The sequence below is a fragment of the Chiloscyllium plagiosum genome, chromosome 2 (genome assembly GCF_004010195.1).
Source record: "Chiloscyllium plagiosum isolate BGI_BamShark_2017 chromosome 2, ASM401019v2, whole genome shotgun sequence".
In the NCBI taxonomy this organism is placed as follows: Eukaryota; Metazoa; Chordata; class Chondrichthyes; order Orectolobiformes; family Hemiscylliidae; genus Chiloscyllium; species Chiloscyllium plagiosum.
In genome coordinates, this window is record NC_057711.1 from 11213535 (window position 1) to 11222093 (window position 8559).

The window sequence follows — 8559 nt, forward strand, 5'->3', positions numbered from 1 at the left end:
GCGGCCGACTGTGTGGAGTTTGCACGTTCTCCCCGTGTCTGCGTGGGTTTCCTCCGGGTGCTCCGGTTTCCTCCCACAGTCCAAAGATGTGCAGGTCAGGTGAATTGGCCATGCTAAATTGCCCGTAGTGTTAGGTAAGGGGTACATGTAGGGGTATGGGGGGTTGTGCTTCGGCGGGGCGGTGTGGACTTGTTGGGCCGAAGGGCCTGTTGTTGGGCCGAAGGGCCTGTTTCCACACTGTAAGTAATCTAATCTAATCTAATCTAATCTAGATATAGGACAGATGTCAGAGGTGAGAGGTGACTTAATTGAGATATCTTAGATATCTCAATTAAGTCACCTCTCAACCTCCTTCTCTCTAAGAAAAGCAGCCTGAAGTCCCTCAGCCTTTCCTCGTAAGACCATACCAGGCAACATCCTAGTAAATCTCCTCTGAATCCACTCCAAAGCTTCCACATCCTTCCCATAATGCAGCAACCAGAACTGTACGCAATACTTAAAGTGCAGCTGCACCAGAGCTTTGTACAGCTGCAACATGACCTAATGGCTCTGAAACCCAATCCCTCTACCAATAAAAGCTAACACACAGTATGCCCTCTTAGCAACCCTATCAACGTGGGTGGCAATTTTCAAGGATCTATATACATCGCCACCTAGATCTCTTTGTTCATCTACACTGCCACGAATCTTACCAATAGCCCGGTACTCTGTATTTGTGTTCCTCCTTCCAAAGTGAATCATCTCACACTTTTCCACATTAAACTCCATTTGCCACCTCTCAACTCAGCTCTAGAGCTTATCTATGTCTCTCTGTAACTTATAACATTCTTCAGCACTATCCACAACTCCACCAACTTTAGTGTTATCTGCAAATTTATTAACCCATTCTTCTACGCTCTCATTCAGGTCATTTATAAAAATGACAAACAGCAGTGGACCCAAAACAGATCCTTGTGGTACACCACTAGTAACTGAACTCCAGGATGAACATTTCCCATCAACCACCACCTTCTGTCTTCTTTCAGATAGCCAATTTCGGATCCAAACCGCTAAATCACCCTCAATCCTATGCTTCGGTATTTTCTGCAGTAGCCTATCATGGGGAGTTTTATCAAAACACCTTACTGAAACCCATATACATCACATCAACTGCTTTACCCTCATCCACCTGTTTGGTCACCTTCTCAAATAACACAATAAGGTTTGTGAGGCATGACCTACCTGTCACAAAATCATGTTGACTATCCTTAATCAAATTATTCCTTTCTAGACGATTATAAATCCTCTCTCTTATAACCCTTTCCAATACTTTACCCACAACCGAAGTAAGGCTCACTTACCAAGGTTGTCTCTACTCCCCTTGAGCAAGGGGACATTTGTGATCCTCCAGTCTTCTCGCACTATTCCTATAGACAATGGTGACATAAAGGCTCTGCAATTTCCTCCCAGAGAACCCTAGGATAAATCCCATCCGACCCAGGGGTCTTACCTATTTTCACACTTGGCCTCCTCCTGCATCACAACAATTCTATGATTCAGTTCCGGCCATCAATTTAATAGAGTATTTGAGTTCTACAGCACGTAAACAGACCCTTCGATCCAACTCATCCATGCTAACCAGTTATCTTAAATTACTCTTGTTCCATTTACCAGCACTTGGCCTATATCCCTTGAAACCCATCTTAATCATATACCCATCCAGATGCCTTTTAAACATTGTAATTGTACCAACCTCTACCACTGTCTTTGGCAGCTCATTCCGTACACACCACCACGCTCTGCACAAAAGTTGCCCCTTAGGTCCATTTTAAATCTTTCCTCTCTCACATTAAACCTGTGCCCTCTAGTTCTGGGCTCCCCCACCCCAGGGAAAAGACCTTGTCTACATGCCCTGTGCCCCTCATGATTTTATAAACCTCTATAAGGTCACCCCTCAGCCTCTGACGCTCCAGGGAAAGCAGCCCCAGCCTATTCAGCCTCTCCCTATAGCTCAAATCCTCCAACACTGGCAACATCCTTGTAAATCTTTACTGAACCCTTTCAACTTTCACAACATCCTTCTGAAAGGATGGAAACCAGAATTGCATGCAATATTCCAACAGTGGCCTAACCAATGTCCTGTACAGCCACAACATGACCTCTCACCTCCTATACTCAATACTCTGACCAATAAAGGAAAGGATACCAAAAACCTTCTTCACTATCCTATCTACCTGTGACTCCACTTTTAACGCACTATGAACCTGCATTCCAAGGTCTCTTTGCTCAGCAACACTTCCCAGGACATTAGCACTAAGTGTATGAGTCCTGCCTTGAGTTGCCTTTCCAAAATGCAGCACCTCGCATTTATCTAAATTAAACTCCACCTGCTACTCCTTGGCCCATTGGCCCATCGGATCAAGATCCTGTTGTACTCTGAGGTAACCTTCTTCACTGTTCACTACACCTCCACTTTTGGCGTCATCTGTAAACTTACCAACTATACCTCTTTTGTTCACATCCAAATCATCTACATAAATGATGAAAAACAGAGGACCGAGCACTGATCCTTGTGGCACACCACTGATCACAAGCCTCCAGTCTGAAAGCCAACCTTCCACCACACCCTCTGTCTTCTACCTTCAAGCCAATCCTGTATCCAAATGGCTAGTTCTCCCTGTATTCATGTTATCTAACCTTGCTAACCAGTCTAGCATGAGAAACCTTGTCGAATGCCTTACTAAAATCCATACAAATCATGTCCACTGCTTTGCCCTCATCAATCCCCCCCTTTGTTACTTCTTCAAAAAACTCAATCAAGTTAGTGAGATATTATTTCCCACGCACAAAGCCATGTTGACTATCCATAATCAGTCCTTGCCTTTCCAAATACATGTACATCCTGTCCCTCAGGATTCCCTCCAACAACTCGCCCAACACCAACATCAAGCTCACCACTCTATAGTTCCCTGGTTTGTTCTTACCACTTTCTTAAATAGTGGCATCACATTAGCCAACCTCAAGTCTTCTGGTACCTCACCTGTGACTATCAGTGGTACAAATATCTCAGCAAAGGACCCAGCAATCATTTCCCTAGCTTCCCACAGGGTTCTAGGGTACACCTGATCAGATCCTGGGAATTTGTGTTTTAAGACATTCAGCACCACTTCCTCTGTAATATGGACATTTTTCAAGATGTCACCATCTATTTCCCCACATTCTATATCTTCCATGTCCTTCTCCACAGTAAATATTGGTGCAAAATACTCATTTAGTATCTCCCCCATCTCCTGCGGTTCCACACAAAGGCTGCCTTGCTGATCTCTCCCTAGTTACCCTGTTGTCCTTAATGTATTTATAAAAACTCTTTGGATTCTCCTTAACCCTATTTGCCAAAACTATCTCATGTTCCCTTTTGCCCTCCTGATTTCCCCCTTACTGCCTTTATACTCTTCTAAGGATTTGCTTGATCTCTGCTGTCCATACCTGACATATGCTTCCTTCTTTTTCTTGACGAAAACCTCAATTTCTTTAGTCATCCAGCATTCCCTACATCTACCAGCCTTGCCTTTCACCCTAACAAGAACATATCATCTCTGGAATCCCGTTACCTCATTTCTGAAGGTTTCCCATTTTCCAGCCATCCCTTTACCTTCAAACATCTATGCCCAATCAACTGTTGAAAGTTCTTACCTAATACTGTCAAAATTGGCCTTCCTCCAATTCAGAAGTTTAACCTTTAGATCCAGTCTCTCCTTTTCCATCACTGTTTTAAATCTAATAGAATTATGGTCACTGCCCCTAAAGTGCTCCCCCACTGACACCTCGGTCACCTGCCCTGCCTTATTTCCCAAGAGTAGGTCAAGTTTTGCACCTTCTCTCGTAGGTATATCCACATACTGAATCAGAAAGTTTTCTTGTATACTCTTAAATTCCTCTCCATCTAAACCCTTAACACTATGGCAGTCCCAGTCCATGTTTGGAACATTAAAATTTCCTACCATAACCACCCTATTATTCTTAGAAATAACTGAGATCTCCTTACAAATTTGTTTCTCAATTTCCAGCTGACCATTGAGATGGTCTATAACACAATCCCAATAAGGTGATCATCCCTTTCTTATTTCTCAGTTCCACTCAAATAACGTCCCTGGACATATGGCCAGGAATATCCTCCCTATGTACAGCTGCAATATTATCCCTTATCAAAAACACCACTCCCCCCTCCTCTTTTGTCCCACTCCCCCTTCCCCTTTCTATCCTTTCTACAGTATTTGTATCCTGGAACATTAAGCTAATACTATGCAAATAAAGTCTGCTCACAGTCAAACACGTGACCTTCTGCAGTGGAGTCTGCTGCCACATGCATTGTGTGACCTCCTCGTACCTGGTATAACTCATTCCCAATGGTTTTGCTACATAACTAGCAAACATAAAACCCAGAGTGGACAATGTAAATTTGAAGTTGATTTTCTTTTTAACATGCGTAGTCATTCTGCCTCAGCTGCAGCCATGCACCCAGCTTTGGCATTGCACTGTGGTCTGCAGTGATGACACTGGAGAGGTTTAGGCAAAATCCAATCTTTGAATCTGTTCCTGTCCCATGAAACTCATCTCTTCCTAACTCGACTCAATTTCTTTTTCTCTTGCCCTTTCCCTTCCCACTTACACCCGCAACTCTTTTGACGCTTTATGTCAGTTTCAAAATTTCCAGTTTGTGGGCTCGAGCTACCTTCTCTTTCCCATGGACATGCACTCCCTTAATACATCCATTCCTCCATCAGGATGGTCCCAGGGCTCTCTGCTTCTTACTGGAAAAAAAGGCCTGATCTTTCCCTACCCACCACTGTCCTCCTCCGCCTGGCTGATCTCGTCCTTACCCTGAACAACTTCTCTTAACTCCTCTCACTTTCTTCAGGTCAAAGCTGTGGCTATGGATAATGACATGGGCCCCAGTTGTGCCTATCTCTTTGTGGGGTACATGGAACATTCCTTGCTCCAGTCTTATTCCAATCCACCACCCACAACTCTTTCTCTGGTACATCGATGATATCATTGGTGCTGCCTCCCTCTCTCGACAGAATTGGAACAGTTTATCAATTTTGCCTCCAAGTTCCACCTCATTCTCACCTTCACCTGGTCCATTTCTAACTTTCTTGGCATCTTGCTTTCATTTCTGGGAATAGGCTGGCCACCAAAATCGACTATAAAGCCACTGACTCCAACAAATTACTTTGACTCTAAAACATCCCACCTTGCTTCCTGTAAAGACTCTATTCCATTCTCCCAGTGTCTCTGTCTCCCTCGCATATGTCCTGATGATGCCAATTTTGACAAAGGGGGGATGGGCTCCACAACATCCACCTCCTTCCTTAGCCAAGGATTCCCCAGCACCGCATGTGACAGAGTCCTCAGCCAGGTCCAACCTATCTCCCACATTTCAGCCCCCACTCCCTCTCTTCCAACCCACAACAGCGATACAGTCCCTGGTCCTCATTTATCACTCCACCAACATCCACATCCAGAGGATCATTAGCTGCCATTTCTGCTACCACCAGTTGGATGCCATCACCAGATACATTTTCACGTCCCTTGCCAGCCTTCTGCAAGGACTGGAACACACTGGTCCACTCCTCCTTCACTCCCATACCCACAACCATCTCTCCCCTCCGCTTAGGAGTTAGACAATCAGCCTCTCCAGCCTGTTCTGCCATCAAATGAGATTATGGCTGAGATGTGGTCTGACTATATAATATATATATCTCAATATGTTTGCTTAACAAAAATGATTTATCTCAGTTTTACAATTAACAACCTATCCAACCTCCGCTGCTATTTGTAGAAGAGCTCCAAAACTCTACCACCCTTTGTGTGTAGAAGTGTTTCCTAACATCGCTCCTGAATGGTCTGGCCCTAATTCTCAGACTCTGCCCCTAGTTTAGATTAGATTCCTTAAAGGGAGGAAACAGGCCCTTTGGCCCAACAAGCCCACACCAACCCTCCGAAGAGTAACCCACCCAGACCCATTTCCCTCTGACTAATGCACCTATAACTTTAACATGGCCAATCCACCTGACCTGCACAGCTTTGGACTGTGGGAGGAAACCAGAATATCTGCAGGAAACCCACGCAGACATGGGGAGAATACGTAAACTCTGCACAGTCGCCCAAGGCTAGAGTGGAACCCAGGTCCCTGGCGCTGTGAGGCAGCAGTGCTAACCAATGAGTCACCTATCTCAGGTATTCTGTTTGGACCATCACTGCATTTAACTTCACACCATCTAAAAAGTACCCTGATTTATCCATGATGAAAATACTCCCACTTATGAAAGGACTGAGAATGAGAGAGCATAGACTCAAACAGATTAGAATCCCCACAGTGTGGAAACAGACCATTAGGCCCAACAAGTCCACACTGACCCTCCGAAGAGTATCCCACCCAGACCCATTCCCCTACCCTATTAACTGCCATTACCCCTGAACACTATGGGCAATTTAGCATGACCAATTCACCTAACCTGCGCATCTTTGCACGGTGGGAAGAAACTGGAGCACCCGGAGGAAACCTGCACAGACAGTCGCCCAAGACTGGAATTGAACCTGGGTCCTTGGCACTGTGAGGCAGGAGTGCTAACCACTGAGCCACAGTGCTGCCGCTGGATTAGTAAAAGAAGCGCAAGTATTTTGAGGAAAAACCTTTCACTTTACGAATGGTTAGGATGTAGAATGCACTGCCTGAATATGTGGTGAGGGCAGGTTCAATTTAGGTGACTCATTGGTTTCAAAATAGAATTAGATGGGGAGAAGAAGGAGAGTGGTACTAAGTTATGATGGGCAATATGGCTTCCTCTTGTGCTGTAACAGTTCTGTGATTTTGTAATTTTCTTTCAAAAGGATAGACAGGTTTCTGATTTCAGCACCTATTTGCCTTCCATTATCTTAGAGATTGCGTGACCATGTTGGATTGCCAAGAATACAACATCTCGCCCTACTTTACATAAATGGGATTGGGAGTGATAGGGGCACTTGATTTGCAGCTGTAAAAATCAAGTCCTACATTACGTTGAATTTAGTATGTCTTGTAATTGTGAAAGTCTCATTAAAGTCTCATCCCAAGACCAATTGATGTATACACCCTCCCTTATTCTCAATCTCACTCAGAAACAGAAAGGTTTGAGATTGGATTAATAACCCAGAGGGTGAGTTAACATCCTGGACCATGAGGTCAAGTCCGACAGCAGCTCGAGGAAATCTGAATTCTCTCAAATGCCAGTAATAGTGACCATGAAGAACCCCATTAGGTTTACTAATGTTCCTCCATTTTAGGAAAGGAAATCTGCCACTCTTACCTGCTCTGGCCTACATGTAACTCCAGACCCACAGTAGTGTGGCTAATTCTGAAAAGACTGAGCAAGCCACCCAGTTAGTAAGAGGACAGGTCACCTTCAGTGCTCTCAAGGACAATTAGGATAACTGAGAAAAGCTGACTTTGCTGACACTGCTCACATCCTGTGAATGAATATTTTAAAAACCCCAAGCAGAGCTCAGTTAACTCACTAGAGGCAAACTTTTTAACATTTAAATAAAACGTGCTTCATGAGTGAACAGTTTGCAGGAAGGAGTATTCTTAAAAATGAGGGCAGGGCTTTCCCCACCTCCCACATAGAAGCTAACCTGATTTATTACACCAGACCTCAGAACCACCTCTTACCCTCCTCGACACACGCCCCCAAAGTCCTCCCCATCACTCTTCATTCAAGGATCACAATCAAACTCCCCCTGACATTGAAGAATGACTGTCACCTGTTTGAAAGGTCTGCTGGAAAAAAGATAGTCATCACACTTTGTGCTTGGTGGAGACAGAGGAGAATGGGGTTTGTTCCCCTTGTAATAAAGAAGGCACATGGGAGATTGCACATAAGTGTTCAAAATGGTGAAGAATTTTCAGAATGTAAGTAAAAGCTTGCTTCCAACAACAGAAAGGTTAGCAACCAGATTTGAGATCATTGATAAAGAAACACAGAAGATCCTGAGGGGACCTCACTGGGTGAATGTTGAAAGGATGTATCCTCTTGTGGTGGAATCTAGGACTAAAAGTCAGAGTTTGAATGTAAAGGCACACCCATTTAAAGACAGAGATGAGGAAATATTGTTTCTCTCTGAGGCTTGAGACACTTTGGAATTCTCTTCCTCGATGACAGTGGGGATTGCAGGATCTTTAAATATTTTTAAGGCAGAGGTAGGCTGATTCTTGATTGCCAAGAGGTTGAAAGATTATTGGGATATGCAGGAATGTAAAGTTGAGGTTAAAATCAGATTAGCCATGATCTTATTGAATGGATGTTCAACAAAAGTAAGGCAGAAGTGAAGTTAATTTGTTTTTTTTTTAAAAAAGAAATACAACAAGTTCTGGTGATCCGGAATGCACTACATCCCGCATCTCCGCCCTCAGACCCCACCCCTCCAACCGTAACAAGGACAGAACGCCCCTGGTGCTCACCTTCCACCCTACCAACCTTCGCATAAACCAAATCATCCGCCGACATTTCCGCCACCTCCAACCAGACCCCACCACCAGGA